At 40.4% G+C, this 15,049-nt stretch overlaps 1 protein-coding gene and 1 long non-coding RNA gene across 6 annotated transcripts in view; one reads left to right on the forward strand and one right to left on the reverse strand.

Moving 5' to 3' along the window:
* SPATS2L (spermatogenesis associated serine rich 2 like) overlaps positions 1 to 15,049 on the reverse strand; it is a 165,342-nt gene that overhangs the window by 59,667 nt on the left and 90,626 nt on the right. The gene's annotated exons all lie outside the window — the stretch shown is intronic.
* On the forward strand, positions 516 to 7,823 carry LOC120223838. The gene is made up of 3 exons (XR_005526381.1): positions 516 to 633; positions 6,204 to 6,277; positions 7,667 to 7,823. It is a non-coding gene; the product is annotated as an uncharacterized LOC120223838 (long non-coding RNA).

Raw genomic sequence — 15,049 nt, forward strand, 5'->3', positions numbered from 1 at the left:
GACTGTAGTAGGTAAGTGTGAAAAGCCAATTTTGGTTTTGCAATCTACCCTACCACCCCCAACCCAGCCCCAAGACTACAAATGCATACAAGAGGTGTTTTCAGTGAAGACACAGATCATTTTCTGTCTCAAGCTCTCCTCTCCACTGACTCCGGGGACATCTTTGGAAAACTTACAGAAATAGCCCCACACTTCTCTTATCTGTACAGTGGAAGCAGTCATTTCAAAGCTCACACAAGTGTGTTGTAAAACTCCACTAATGCTTACAAAGATATAAAAGTGTGGGGCACTGTACTTTTGAAATGGCAATCTTAGCCGTAATACAGAATGTTGTCAAACACATTTCTGAAAATCAAACATTTCAAACATTGTAAAAGTAAATACACATATGAAAGCTAAGGATTTTAATAGGTTAAGTTGATAATAAATTTTTAATGACCTATCTATATGTATTTCTTAATTAAATTTAGCATATATTCTTTACTAACAGAATTAATTGATCTCTGTCTCACAGAACCTGGAATTACTATAGGATGCTATACTTACCTGAGCAAAACCTAGCTCACCCAGCTTTCTATCAAGGGGATTATTGTAGTTGCTACTGATAGATTCTAGAGTCTGTGTGGTGCAAAGGTAAGTATCATGATCATGAAAGCACAGTACAATCTTTATGTGTTTTCATCAATGGTTAAATTATGGCTAAGTGAGTTTTAGAGTTACATGCAGATTCATGGACTACAGATTATATAGGTACAATATGTGTAACATGACTCTCCTAACCAGAACATTTAGTTAAATATAGCCCAGTTCCTAATTATGTCAGAAAATAGGCAGCCTATCTCATATAAATCTGTACATGAGAGTATTTAGATTATAATGAGAAAAGAACACAAGCTAGACGTACATAACTTATAGAGGTTTGTCACTATTGATCAGAAAGCTGGTTTTGAATCTTGACATTCATAAATGCTAAACATGTGGGTTTAACCAAGGACTCTAATACAATATATGTATTTGTATGCATGTGTCTCAAGATTCCTTTACTTCTTTTTTCTATTCTCACCTATTATAGTTCTTAGTTTTTTAGACTCTATATTAAAAATATTTACTTCTTCAGCTATATGTTCTTTCTCACCTTTTCTCTTTCCCATCTTTAGAAATCCATTCAGTGAATATTTTTTTGAATGCCTATTGTATGACAAAGGCACCAAACTTCCTGGAATTTACAGACTAGAGGGGGATGTACGTGTTGATCAAATGATCACATAAATAAATACATATGTGTACACTGTGATTAATGCTATTCAATCATATGACAGGGAGACTTGACCTTATAAAGGTATGCTAACATCTGAAGGATAAGTGAGAGAGATGAGTAGGAGGTAAGAGGAAAGGCATTTTAGGTAGAGGGAACAGTATGAGTACAGAGTGAGGCACAGAGGAGGAGGGAGTAGATGGAGGTGAATATGGAGGGAGGCAGAAGCTGAGGCTTTTAGAATACAAGCAGAGACCAGTCGTGGGCAGAGACCAAATGATGCAAGGCCTACAAGGCCATGCAAAGGATTTAGGTCTTGTGAGTATCTCTCAACTATCCTTTCTTTTTTTCTTTTTTAATTTTTTTATGTTTATTACTGAGACAGAGAGAAACATAGCACGAGTGCGGGATAGGTAGAGAGAGAGGAAACACAGAAACCGAAGCAGGCTCCAGCCTCTAAGTTGTCAGCACAGAGCCTGATGTGGGGCTCGAACCCACAAAACGTGAGATCATGACCTGAGCTGAAGTCGGATGCTTAACCAACTGAGCCACCCAGGTGCCCTCATCCTTTCTTTTGTTAAGCTGTCCTTTCTTACTCATTCATCATGTTAGAAAGATAGCTTTCTCTCTCTATCTCTATTATTGTGTAAGTTAAGGTGTACAAGATATTGATTTGATACATTTATATACTGAGAAATGATAATCACCATACCATTAGCTAATATCTCCCTTCCATTACATAATTACCATTTGTTTTTTGTGGTGAGGACATTTAAGATCTACTCTCAACAACCTTCAAGTGCAGTATATGGCATTATTAGCTATAATCACCATATTGTACATTAGATCCCCAGAACTTATTATTCTCATAACTGGAAGTTTGTACTCTTTGATCAGTATGTCCCCATTTCCCTTTTTTTAAAAAGAGAAGCTGAAAGAAAAACAAGAACAAAAACATCTGCATCTAGCCAGGAAAATCACTAAGTGTGTGTGTCCAATGACAGATACAATCGTCTTAATAGTTACCACTGCATTGGAGTTATGTGTAAACATTACATTTTATCCTTCTAATGTAATTCTTTTAAATAAAATTCTAACATTTCAAGCTACTATGGTTGCTTAGTGTTATATAAAAGCCTTGGAGTGCCTGGGTGGCTCAGTGGCTAAGTGCCAAGTCTTGATTTCAGCTCAGGTCATGATATCACGGTTTGTGGGATCAAGGCCCCTCCACCCCAGTCAGGTTCTGTGCTGACAGCTCAGAGCATGCTTGAGATTCTCTCTCTCCCTCTGTCTGCCCCTCCCTCTCTCTGACAGTAAATAAATAAACTTAAAAAAATAAAAATAAGTAAATAAAATATATGGGGTGCTTGGGTAGCTCAGTTGGTTAAGCATCTGACATGAGCTCATATCATGATCTCATAGTTTGTGGGTTTCAGCCCTGCGTCAGGCTCTGCGCTGACAGCTCAGAGCCTGGAGCCTGCTTCAGATTCTGTGTCGTCTCCCTCCCTCTCTCTCTCTTACCCCTGCTCTTGTTCTCTCTCTCTTTCTCTCTCTCAAAAATAAATAAACATTAACAAAAACTTAATAATTACCATTATTATTTTATCAGCCATACCCTTCTAGATAATGCAATGATTAGTTATTAATTACATTAACTGCATTATAATTACATTAGACCAAAGTTTCCAATCCACTTGCACAGTTGTGTGATCAGTAAAGACCCAGAATAATGAAACAAACACAAAATAACTGTTCTCCCTGCTTACAGTCCCTCTTCTCCAAAACATAGCTTATTTTGTTAAGGTAAAACATAATATATAAACCACAGTGTACAGAGACAGTTCCTTTTTAGACGTTTATATAACATTTGCCTATTTCCTCTTTAAAAGGAAAAAAAATCCAACCGCAGTCAGATATAGAAAACACCTATCCTTGTCATTTTATATATTCTAGTTCTGAACATATTCTAAGAAAATTGTCAATAACTGAGTTCTGATATCAAATCTAACTATGAATATTGCATACAATTCTCAGAGGAAGATACTTCAGATAGGAATGTCAAGTTTTAAAGAAATGAGAAAAAAAAGGAATAAAGAATTTCTGCCTATTCTTAGGTATTCCATAGTAATGTTAAATTCTGGCTGTATTTCTGGGCCAAGCTCTGTGTTTGCTTTAATCCCAGGACTTGGCTAATGTGAAGGGAGGCGTATTGTTTTTCCACTTTCTTATTTATAAATTCACTACATCTACTTTCCAATGAAAATGTCTTTGAGAAAGATGGAGAAATCCTGTGTGCTCATACATGCACATTAAAATACAGGGACCTCACAGTGTCCCTATTCATGATGCAGCAGAGTTATAAGGGGGTCTATGCATTTAAATCCAAAAAAGACCTCATTATGAAGTAGCTTTAAAATAAGGAGTGGATGACAAAGGCAGTGTTATAGTGAGCTTGTATTGAAAGGCTGCCTTTGCATTTGGAAATGAAGCTCCTGGAGGAATGGATCAATCAATGCGTGACTAATGGTAGTTTGCATACGGGGAACTCATAAAATTCACGCCTGCAGTGACTGTTTTGCAGAGGCTGTTTTTGGCACTGCTACAGACTTACAGCCTTTACTCCACTGCCACAGCCCAAGCTGGTGTGCCTGCTGCTGCAGCTTCACTTCGAAGCCCACTGTTTGAAGCTGCACTTGACTGCATCCCTCAAGCGTTCTCATGCCATAAACAGAGTGGTCCGGGAGGGGTGGCCCAGGCGGCAGTGCAGGCTGCTGGGTGACCATCGGGACCGCTGGTAGAGGTTCATTTAGCAACTGCTTTACCCTTCTCAAATCATCCCCTTGTCTGGGTTCTACTAATTTAAATCTGGTTTGGCAAATTCAATTTGCAATTGAGAAATCCGCCTTTTGCACCTCAGAAGTTGTTTTGATTTTACCTTCAGTGGTTTAATCTCTCCTGCCTCCCTCTCTCTGGGGCTTTCTATCTGGCTCGGCAGGCTTCACCCCGTGCAGCCTCAGGACCGCCCTGCTGGCATTTCGCCTGCGCTGAGCAGCCAGGCAGAGTGGCTTTCACAGACGTTGTTCGGTTTCAGTTTCCCACATTAACCTCCCTCCCCTGGACTTGCGTTGTCTGCTTTAAGAGCTGTTAGCAGATTTCCTCGTTCACACTGCACATTTTTTGAACCTGTCTGTGATGACTCCTTAGAAATTCTTCTTGGCTTACTGATGAGTCACTTAGACTATGTCTGAGTTTCAAAAATGGTTCTCTGAGCAAAGTTTTCAATCCACCTACACAGCTATGTCATCAGTAGGGACCCAGTATTATCAAATAAACATAAAATAACTGCTCTCTCTGCTTCCGGCATTTCCCCTGCAAATTCATTCCCAGGCTCCCGCCAGACTGCACTTCCTAAATTATAATCGTGGCCATTTTACTCCCTTTCTTTAGAAGAAAGCTAAATCTCTACAACTGAGCATTCAAGGCCATCAGCCACTCCAGCCTGTACTTCAAACGCCCCTCTCGCTCTGCCCAGTGCTGGCTCCCCACCCTCACCTCTGTGAGCTTTGTCTTTGACAGAAGAGGTGTCTGCTCATCCGAATATTAGAGTCCAGCTAAAGTGCCATGTGTTCCGTGGGGTCTTTCTCCACTAGCCCTGTCACAGTCACCCTGCACCTTTCAATTCCCACAGCCTCTATCAGCAGATGTCTCTTTACACTTAGCACCTACGTCCTAAGTGTATGCATGCTCTGTTCACTAGATGGTAAGCGACATGTGGGCAAGAGTTCTCCTCTCAGACACCTCTGCATTGTCAACACGCCCATCCTGTCTGACTAATCATGGGCATATAGCAGGTATTTAACAACTATTTGTTGAGTAAGACAATGCCAACTTATAGCCGTATCCGGCTGCTGTTTTGAGTCAAAGGCATATTCTGCAAGCGGGTTTGGGCCATCCTATCACTTCGCATTTACCGTCCATAATAATAGGGGGGTCTTCATAGGTGACTGTGATATGACTTAAACACTATACGGGTAGGAGAATATGTGTATGTCCTCTAAATAACTGAGATGGGAAGAATATTTATGACATCTGATCATTTTATTTTAAGGTACTCCCAGTATTTTGTGAAATTTTAAAAATACAAAAGAGCATAGTAAGTGCCTATCATTCTAAAAGTCAGCCCAGAAGACAGATATGCTTGGGCTCCCACTAAGTGACAGGCAGAGGACACAGAGGGGAACCAGATACAGTTCCTGCCCTGAAAGGGACAGTGTAGCAGAGGAGCCAGAACCGTTTGCACTTGTAGGTGTATAGTGACCCTGTGTTGTCTTTACGAACAAGGTGCTGTGGTACTACAGAGAAGAACCAGTAAAGTTTGCCCGGAGAAGGGAGATTACTTTAACAGAGGAGACAGCTAAATGTCTCAGGAGCTTTGAATTTAAAAAGACCTATATTCTAATCTTGGTCCTGCTCCATCCTAGCTCTAGGACCCTGGATGAACTGTTTAAAAGGTTAAAACTTGGTTTTGTAGCTGTAAAATGAGGATATGACCTGTTAGTGTCTCACTAAAAATGAAAAGAGATGACGCATGTGAAGTGTTTGATATAGAATTTGGCATATATTAACTGCTCAATAAATTTTGAAAAGGGTTGGCACATTTACTCTGGGCCACGAAGGAGAAGGGTCCCTCTAGGTGTAAAAATCAGCATGTCTTTGAAATGGACAGAATATGTGTCTAGGGTGCTAGCCAAAATTTATTTTTATACCTCTTTCCTTAAGAACCTTCCTGCATAGCCTCACTGAGTAGTCAGTGGACCCAAGGCTCTCCTCAATCCCTCCTTCACCTGCAAGCTGATGTACCATAAGGAAGCCCATCACTATAACATGTGTTTCCTCTCTTCCAGTCTGCTCATTCTTTATTTGTTCACTAAATACTTTCTATGATCAGGTACTGTACTAGTGGCTGGATACAGCACTAATGAAACAGATACTGTTACTACAAACCTACAGAGGAAAAGAGAGGTGAGTATGTAAATTTAAAATGTATGTAACTGCAACTCACACTAAGTGAGTGATATGAAGGAAGCAATCAGAATGCAATGACAAAGATCACCAGAGTCAGGAAGTGGCCTGACAGAAAAGCCAAGTGGGCTAATCAGAGTCTCTGCCTTGGGAGTCTGGATGTTTTCACACAAAGGGAGAGAAGAGCATGGGGATGAAGAGGGGCTATTCTGGAGCTGCCTCACTTCCTGCCTTGCCTGCTTCTTTAGCTTGTCTTGAAGTCCCATGAAACCCTACCAGACCTATATAACCTCTTTTACTTGCACTAGTTTGAGAGGGTTTCATTTTCTACAGTAAGCAGCAAAGGCTAGACACAACATGAGCAGCCAGGGCTGGCAATAAAAATAATAAAGCCAAATAATTAATTCAATTGGCAAAGGGGAGAAATGGATGACTTTACAGATAAACCCAGTTAGAATGTGAAGGACAGAATGGAGAAGGCCCATGAGCCTTGTTCACATACCTCTTCTAGCAACTGGTGTTGCCATAATTACTTACGTGACTATTTGTCCCACTGAGCTCACTGTCTCACTGACATGAGCTCCTGAGGAAGAGAGGCCATATTTATATATCTGCCAGGCCTAGAACAATGGGTGGCATTCAGTAGATGATTCATAAATGTTTGTTGAATATATGAATGCACAACTGAATGACCTAAAGGAAGTAGAGAGCCTAGTAAGATGGCCATTGAAATATTCCAGTTTTATTAATCCATTTTTTCCCCAGTGCGTTTCTGAAATTCAGTGTAAAGTATTACAGTATTAAAAAGTATTCCAGCCCACAATGAATGGAGTGCCTCCTAGGTACCAGGAGGATGGTTTAGGGCTGTACACCATGTATGGCTGTGTACATGGCTGGTCCTGGCCTTGAGGAGCCTGTGGTGTTGTAGGTCCATCTTACCCCCTACCCTAAGGACAGCATCCAACAGCCAATAACCTGCTTTGCACATCAGTGAGAACCAGAGTTATTTATGTGTTTGCCATTCTTGTAACTTTGAAAGGAATTTTATAATCAGCTTTGGTCACATTTCTCAAATGCTGAGCCATTCAGAGATGCCTTAAACACAGCTCATCTGTGTGTGTTTTGCTTCACTTGCTGGACCACTAATATTATCCACACACTAATGAAGGCAGTTCTCTTATGAATCTTCTTGAGAAAGAAAATACTCTTTGTAGGCCAGTACCTCTGTACTATGGATAACTCTATAATTTAATTGCCTTTTCTAACATCTACTTTCTGCCAGCAAAAAAAAAAAAAAAAAATATGTATGAGGTGTTGTCATGTTCTACTTGGCTGACTTTTTGGGAATTAACACCAGGGGTACAAATCAAAATTAACTTTTTTTGGCAGGAAACCAGGATTAGAAGGAATAATGAAGATTTGAAGGTGAAAAAAATGTAGTTTTCAGAGACTCATGGGAAGTTTAAAGTACAGAAGATCTTAGAGACAGTCTAGTTGTGCCTTTTCAAACTTTAAAGTGCATCCAAATCATCTAGGAATCCAATCAGAATGCAGAATCTGATTCAGATGCTTGGGGTGGAGCCCAAAATTCTGCATTTCTAATAAACTCCCAGGTGATGTACATGCTGCTTGTCCACAGATGTGGTTGGCATAATAATGGCCCCCAAAGACATACATGCCCCAGTCCCCTGGAACCTATGAATATGTAAGGTTACATACAAATTAGGATTACAAAGAACTAAGGTTGTTAGCTGACTTTGAAATGGGGAGATTATCCTGGATCATCTCAGTGGGCCCACTATAACCACAGGGTCCTTCTAAGTAGAAGGAGGAAATAAGTCAATGTCAGACGATGCAATGTGAGAAAGACCTGACCAGCCACTGCTAAGTCCGAAGATGAAAGGGGACCACGACCAAGGAGTGCAGGCAGCTTCCAGAAGCTGGAAAAAGAAAGAAACAAATTCTGAACCTACAACCTCTAGAGAGGAACAAAGCCCTTGCCGACATCTTGATTCTAGCCCAATGAGGACCATCTGGACTTCCAATTTCCATTAATGTAAGATTATCAATTCATGTTATTTAGTTAAAACTACTAAATTTGTGACGATTTGCTACAGCAAAGGGAACTATAGTACAATGGACCACAATTTGAGGAGCGAAGGTCTATTCCTTTCTTCTTCTTAAAATGGGGGTATCTTTCCTTTGCTCACCAACTAACCTCTTTTAAGAAAAATACACCTTCCTGTTCACCCATCACACACACACATATTTCAAGGGAATTTTAACTATTCATTCAAGCCAGATTTTGTGAGGTAAAGTGACATGAATCTGACACAATCGTTGCCTCCAGGAACTGACAAAACAGTGGGAAAATAAGGCAAAGTCATAAGTAACAACTAGCTCAAGGGTCATTCTGACAATGAAATCATCTGATCTCACATGTTCTCTCTGCTCCCTTTCACTACCCCCAACAAATTCCCTTTGCTTTTCACCTGGACTCTGAAAAAAGCTTTCTGATTGGATTTTCTGGCTTGGTTTCTCCTCTCTCCAATCCATCTTAAAACAATCACTGCAGAATTAATCTTCCCAAAATGGTTGAGTGTGCTTATCTGACCCAGGGTAGGAGCCGGCAATGAGAAAGGATTTGAGCAGAGGAAAATATAGAAGATGAATTATGAAACAAAGTCCCAGAGGAAATGAAAGAAAATGGTTATCAAAATCCATGTGGAAAAACAAGCTTTGGGAAGGAGGGGAGATTCTTCTCTCTCATTGTTGAATTCTGAGAAAGTGAAGACATAATGAAAATTTGAGATTGTGAAGAGGAAAATGTAAGGAAACTATTTCCTGAGTGAGAGTTTTAAAGCTTGCTTCAAGGCTTAAAAAGTGGGGACAGGCTCAGAACTGCCTTATGGGAAGGTGATGGGAGTGGCCTCTATACATGGAAGAAAGTGGAGCAGGAATGAGCATCCACGAATGTTGGATAGTGCAGATTTGTCATGATTTTCCCTAGACTGCTCAGTAAGCCAGGAACAGAGAAAAGGAATGATTCAGGGTTATAAACTCTAAGGAACACAGTAGTACATCCTAGATCTCAGGGTTATGGGGGATGAGAATCATAAATGTAGACGATTGAGGCATCTGTGGTCTATGAAGGGGGTGATGGACTGGGAGTAGGGTGAGGCTGAGGGATGAAGGAGCCTGTCGAGGACACAGAGCAGATGTCAAAGAGAGTGACAGGCTGAGAAAGGTCATGATAAAAAGGATGTGGCCATAGAGAGGATGTTAGATATTGCCTGTCCTTGGTCCTAGTCTTCCAGAGTGTAAATATAATCCTTTTCCTAAAGACCAGCCCTTCTCTTTTTTCAAGGAACCAAAGTATGCCCCAGAATTCCATCTTTTATGGAGTATTAGAAGTTCTTCAGCAGTTTTTCTTTTTTTAATGAGCTGTGCTTTCCAAGCTTTTAGCACCCTGGTCAAGCTCCTCCAAGTGTATCTGACTGAAATGTGGTTCTATAAATGAAGCACATTGTTCCAGAAGCAGTTGGATCAGAGCAGAGGACTGTGGGATCTGTACCTGTCCTGGCTGGACTTCATTTATCCCTTAAAGGAATCTAAGACGGCACCAGCACCTTTAGGAGCCACACCAATTACTGGCTGAGATGGAGCTTACTCTGCTGCTAATACACCCTAGATTGTTTCTGTGACAAGTGTCCCTGTGTGGTACTTGTGCACCAACTAGGATGTAAGTGTAGGGCTTTGCACTCAACTTCGTTAAATTTCAATCTGTAAATTCTGACCCATCCCTCAAGCCAGCTGTTAGCCTTTAGAACTCTGCTTTGCCACCAAAATCAGGGAGTGCATTAGCCACTCCTTCTGACCTTACATCATTTTTAAATTTAGTTGAGATCTTCTAGATCTTATCCAAATTGATTTGAATTTGGATGGGCCAGAGCCAAGTACAGAGGCCAGAGTATTACCATAAGAACTTCCTTTGGAGCTGATATTTACCCCTTAATCCATGATCATTTGTTTATTCATTCAGTCAGTTACAAAGTACAAACTATGCTAAAAGCCGGATTGTAGGTGGTGACAGATACACTCCTTGACCAGCTTTGGAGTTTATAGTGCAGGAAGGCAGATGGTTGACAAATGTTACAGAAGGGGAAAATAAAGATGCTTTAGGTGCCAGTAACAGGAGAACCTATCCTAATCCAGAGTCAGGGAAACCCCCACCTGAACTATGAATGAAAGGTGACTAAGACCGAGAGAAGGCAGAGGGAAAGAGATGGGAGTGTTGCAAGAAAAGCACGCAACATCTATTAATGGACAGAACAGAGTGACTAGGAGCACATTCAAAGCAATGATGCTCCAGGATTGTGGGAGCACTAAAGGTTAAAAGGAAGGGGATTTCAGATGAAGCTGGATTGAAAGGCACGGGGCAAAGATGTGCAGGGCCCTGCAAGCCATCTTCTGATTTTGAGCCTTATTCTAAGGGCAAGCCATAGAATGGTTTTAGAAGAGGAGAGTGATATTTGCATAGTTGAGAAGGTCACTGTGGTTTCTATGTGGATGAGCAGAAGGAGGTCAAGTGGATGGAAGGATTCTAATGCAGTGTTCAGGGAACAGAAAATAGACCAAGATGGGGCAGTTTAGAGAATGACTCACTTACAAATTAATTGGGAGGAAGTGACTGATTTGTATTTAACTAGATGCAAAGAACAAGGAGGACAAAGGAATATGGATGATCCAGGTTTCTGACTTGAACAGTTATGGGGACAGTGGTGTCATCTGAGAGAGGAGGAGCCATGGCAGAGATGGAGCACTATCCTTGAAGAATCCACAAATCCAGACACCTAGAGAGCAGCTGAACCTCTGAATCTGCAGCACCAAGGAAGAACTGAGCTGGGAAAATAGATCTGAGCACTGTCAGAATCAAATACTGGTTCTCACCCCTGACTACAAACAGGAATCACCTGGTGAATTATAAAACTATTCCTACCCCTAAGTCCCATCTCCAACAATTAAATCTGGGCCTGGTCACTGATTTTTCTTTTCTGTTCTTTCTGATTTTAATGTCCATCCAGAAACTGAGAACCATGAATGGGAGATATGGGAAGTCACAGATAAGGTGAGACAGTGTGGAAGAAAAAGAAAGCGGCATAGGACAACCTCCTTTTAGGTATAACTGCTCACCTATCAAATAATTTACTTGAATGCAGTATCTAGCCATCCACACCTCCATTATTTATGCAACATTATAACTTCAAAAATATCAGTTCTAGTTTAGGACAGTTTTACTTTTAGAGACGGCATTCCAGTTATCTACTGCTTCATAAAAAGTCACCCCACAACTTCATGGTTTAAAACAGCAATCTGTAATTTTTCAACATTTCTGTGGGTCAGGAATTTGGGAGGAGTTCAGCTGAGTAGGTCTGGCTTGGAGTCTCATGTATATAGATGGCGGAGCTAGTACAGTCAGGCCGGGAAATACAGGTGCAGGTGGGGTCTGGCTGGGCATCTCTATGTAGTCTCAGGTGCTTTCCATGTGGCCTCTCCTTGTGGGCTAGTTTGGACTTCCCCACAGCATGGTGGGCTTAAAACAGACTGTTTCTATAGCAGCCCAGAGGACCAGCACAAGTGTCCCAACTAGTAAGTAAGAAGCTGAATCACCTAGCTTCAGAAGTCATGTAGTGTTACCTCCTTTTTACTGTCCTGGTCAGCTAGTTCCAAAAACCTACCTAATTTTAAGGGAAGGGGCATAGACCCCACTTCTCAATGGGAGAAATATTGTTATAGCTATTGGAGAATACCTCAAAGAGTATTCTCAAAGGGTTAAAAACAACCACCACCACTCAGATTTCTTTCCATCAATTCTAGATCTATATTTTGTCAAGTCACTGAAGGTATGAAGGAAGAAAAAGCAAATTAATTTAACTGTTGTTATAATACTAAATGAAAATTGATAACTTAAAGTTATATAACTTCTCTAATTCCTAGAAATACCTGATGACTTGTAGACCAAGAGATACTCAAATGGACTTCTCTCCCATCCAAAGAAATAGTAAAATTAAAATCAGATAACCAAATGTCTTAAATCTTTTAATTTAGTCCACCCCCCCCATAAGAAGTTTTTCATATTAAAATTCTGACCTTTAACCTGGCACTTGCAGGTTTAAAAAATATATATCAATGGCTGCTATTAGCAGCATTGGCCCCTGTAATCCACGTGGAGACAAGCAGTGAGCTTCATACTCATTTCATTTTATCCTTTTAGCTTAGTTGTCTCCCTGCATTTTACTGTGCTTGTGCTTGATCCCTCATATTTTCCCAGAACTGCCAGTTAGACTTGCATGTAATCTAGGACAGGGTGAGCCCCTGAGTCCGCTGGAAGTCTGTTTTCAGCCAGCCTGTTAACACCCACACAGTATTAGGACTTAGGTAAATATTCTGTCTAGCTATTTTCTCTGATGAATTACACATTTAGACTTATTAGTGAGGACAAAAAAAGGGGGGCAATGTTATTTTTAATGGGGGATTTTGTTTTTGAGATTTTAATCAGAATAGAAAAGTAAAATGCTTTTAATTGATCTTCTGCTTCTAACTTAGAATATTCAGTAAAAATCCTTCCCCCTTTTCTTTGGAATTTAAGCTCTCCACTTTGGGGAAAAAAGATAATTAATGACGTCCACTTTCCCTGTGGATATTTTTCCCCCTGCTCATTCACAGAACTTTTTAGATAAAGAGTCCCACAGAGATATAAGTCACTATTACCAGTTAATCAATACCAGAATAAAAAAGTTAATTACCCACTAGTCAATACCAGAATAGAGGAGTTAAGTTAATCTCCAAATTATATCAACTTTGGATATTTCTTTATTGTGGTGTGAAGTAAGGAGACTATCTAAACACCACAGAAACCAGGAATACTCACTCACTTTAGGGAAAGTGTTATTTCTTCACCTACACACTATGTTTTAATTGTAAGGGGTTTGACTAATTCAAAACACACATGCTGGTTTCAACATCAGTAAAAATTATCATCTTACTGGTCAGATCTTGTTTTCCCAGTAATTTAATGAGTTTCTTTATTTGCTTTTCCTCCAAAGGCAGTAAAAATAGCTAAAAGTCACTTGCACATTCAGCCTTAGTTGAATAGCTAAAATTACAATTTCAGCCAATAAAAAAGCCAAACATGAACAAATGTCCACTGATGGATGAGTAGATAAAGAAATGTGGTATGTACATGCAATGGAACAGTAGTCAGCCTTTAAAAAGAAGGCAATCCTCTCATATGTGACTACAGGGATGAATTTTGAGGACCCTATGCTGAGTGAAATAAGCCAGACACAGGACGAATATGGCATGATTCCACCATGCTATCTAAACAGTCAAACTCCTAGAGAAGCAGAGAGTAATAACAAAAGTGGCCAGAGTCTGGGGGAAAAGAAAATGAGAAGTTGCTGTTTAACAAGTATAGTTTCAGTTATGCGAGGCAATTAAGTTCCAGGGATGTGCTGTGTGACACTGTGTCTAAACAATAACACGTTGTACATTTAAAGACAGAAGATCTCATGTGAAGTGTTCTTACCGCAATAAAAGAAAACTGTTAACTTTAAGTTATATAATTGATCCCCATCATCATTTCAATATGTTTTTACTGGTAATTATCATTAAGGATTGAGAAGCAGAGCTCTGAAGGGTCTGTAGACAGGGCGGCATCAGAAATGCCATACTAGTGAACCACAAATGGACCATAGGGCTGGTTTAATCAAATTCCTTTATTTTACAAGAAAGTGAGTACAGAGAGGTTATATCCTACATTTGAATTGAGGCAGCTAATTTGTATCAGAGCTAGACTGCCTCCAGGGTCTCTGACCGGTGACACAGTCTCCTTTTCCGGTCTTGTAAGAGACCTGTAAGGTGGGAAAGACCATGAATTCATCCAACATTAGAGTTGGAAAGACTTTTGGAAATCCTCTACATGAATTCCCTCATTTAGCAGATAAAGAAACTGAAATCCAGAGAGGTTACACAATCTACCAAAGGACACACAGTTTTTCAATAGAATGAACATGTTTCATTTCCTTAAATGTGGTTAAAAACAGACTACATTTTTAATAGAAAATGGGACCCGCAAATCATCATTGGCTGGAGAAGTTAAGACCCCGTGTACTAGTGGCAGTATGGCTCACCTGGCAAAGGGAAGGGGGATTCCAGAGTTTGCATTTTATTTTATTTATTTATTAATTTTTTTCCCATGTTTTATTTATTTCTGAGAGAGAGAGAGAGAGACAGCATAAGCAGGGGAGAGTCAGAGAGAGAGGGAGACACAGAATCTGAAGCAGCCTCCAGGCTCTGAGCTAGCTGTCAGCACAGAGCCCGATGCGGGGCTCTAACCCACAAACCGTGAGATCATGACCTGGGCCGAAGTCGGATGCTTAACGGAGTGAGCCACCCAAGTGCCCCCGGAGGTTGCATTTTAATTTACTAATTAACAGTGGTTCTCAAACTTCCTATTAATTCTTTTCAATGAATATATAAATCTCATGCTTTTCTCTTACATGATTGAATTTCAAAACAGGTATTTCAATTTCCTTTTTTACTATAAGTTTTTGTTATACGCTCTAATATTGTGGTGCCATGGAAATCTCTTGCTGCGGGAAGCGGAGCTGAACCCAAGCCACACTCCCCACGGGATGTTCCCAGTCAGTGACTGTGATGGCAGGTGGTGGCGGAAGATCATTCCCAAGGGATGCGGGACTCTTCCAGTGG

Source organism: Hyaena hyaena, unplaced genomic scaffold, assembly GCF_003009895.1.
Source record: "Hyaena hyaena isolate Hyena2069 unplaced genomic scaffold, ASM300989v1 scaffold_1050, whole genome shotgun sequence".
Lineage (NCBI taxonomy): Eukaryota > Metazoa > Chordata > Mammalia > Carnivora > Hyaenidae > Hyaena > Hyaena hyaena.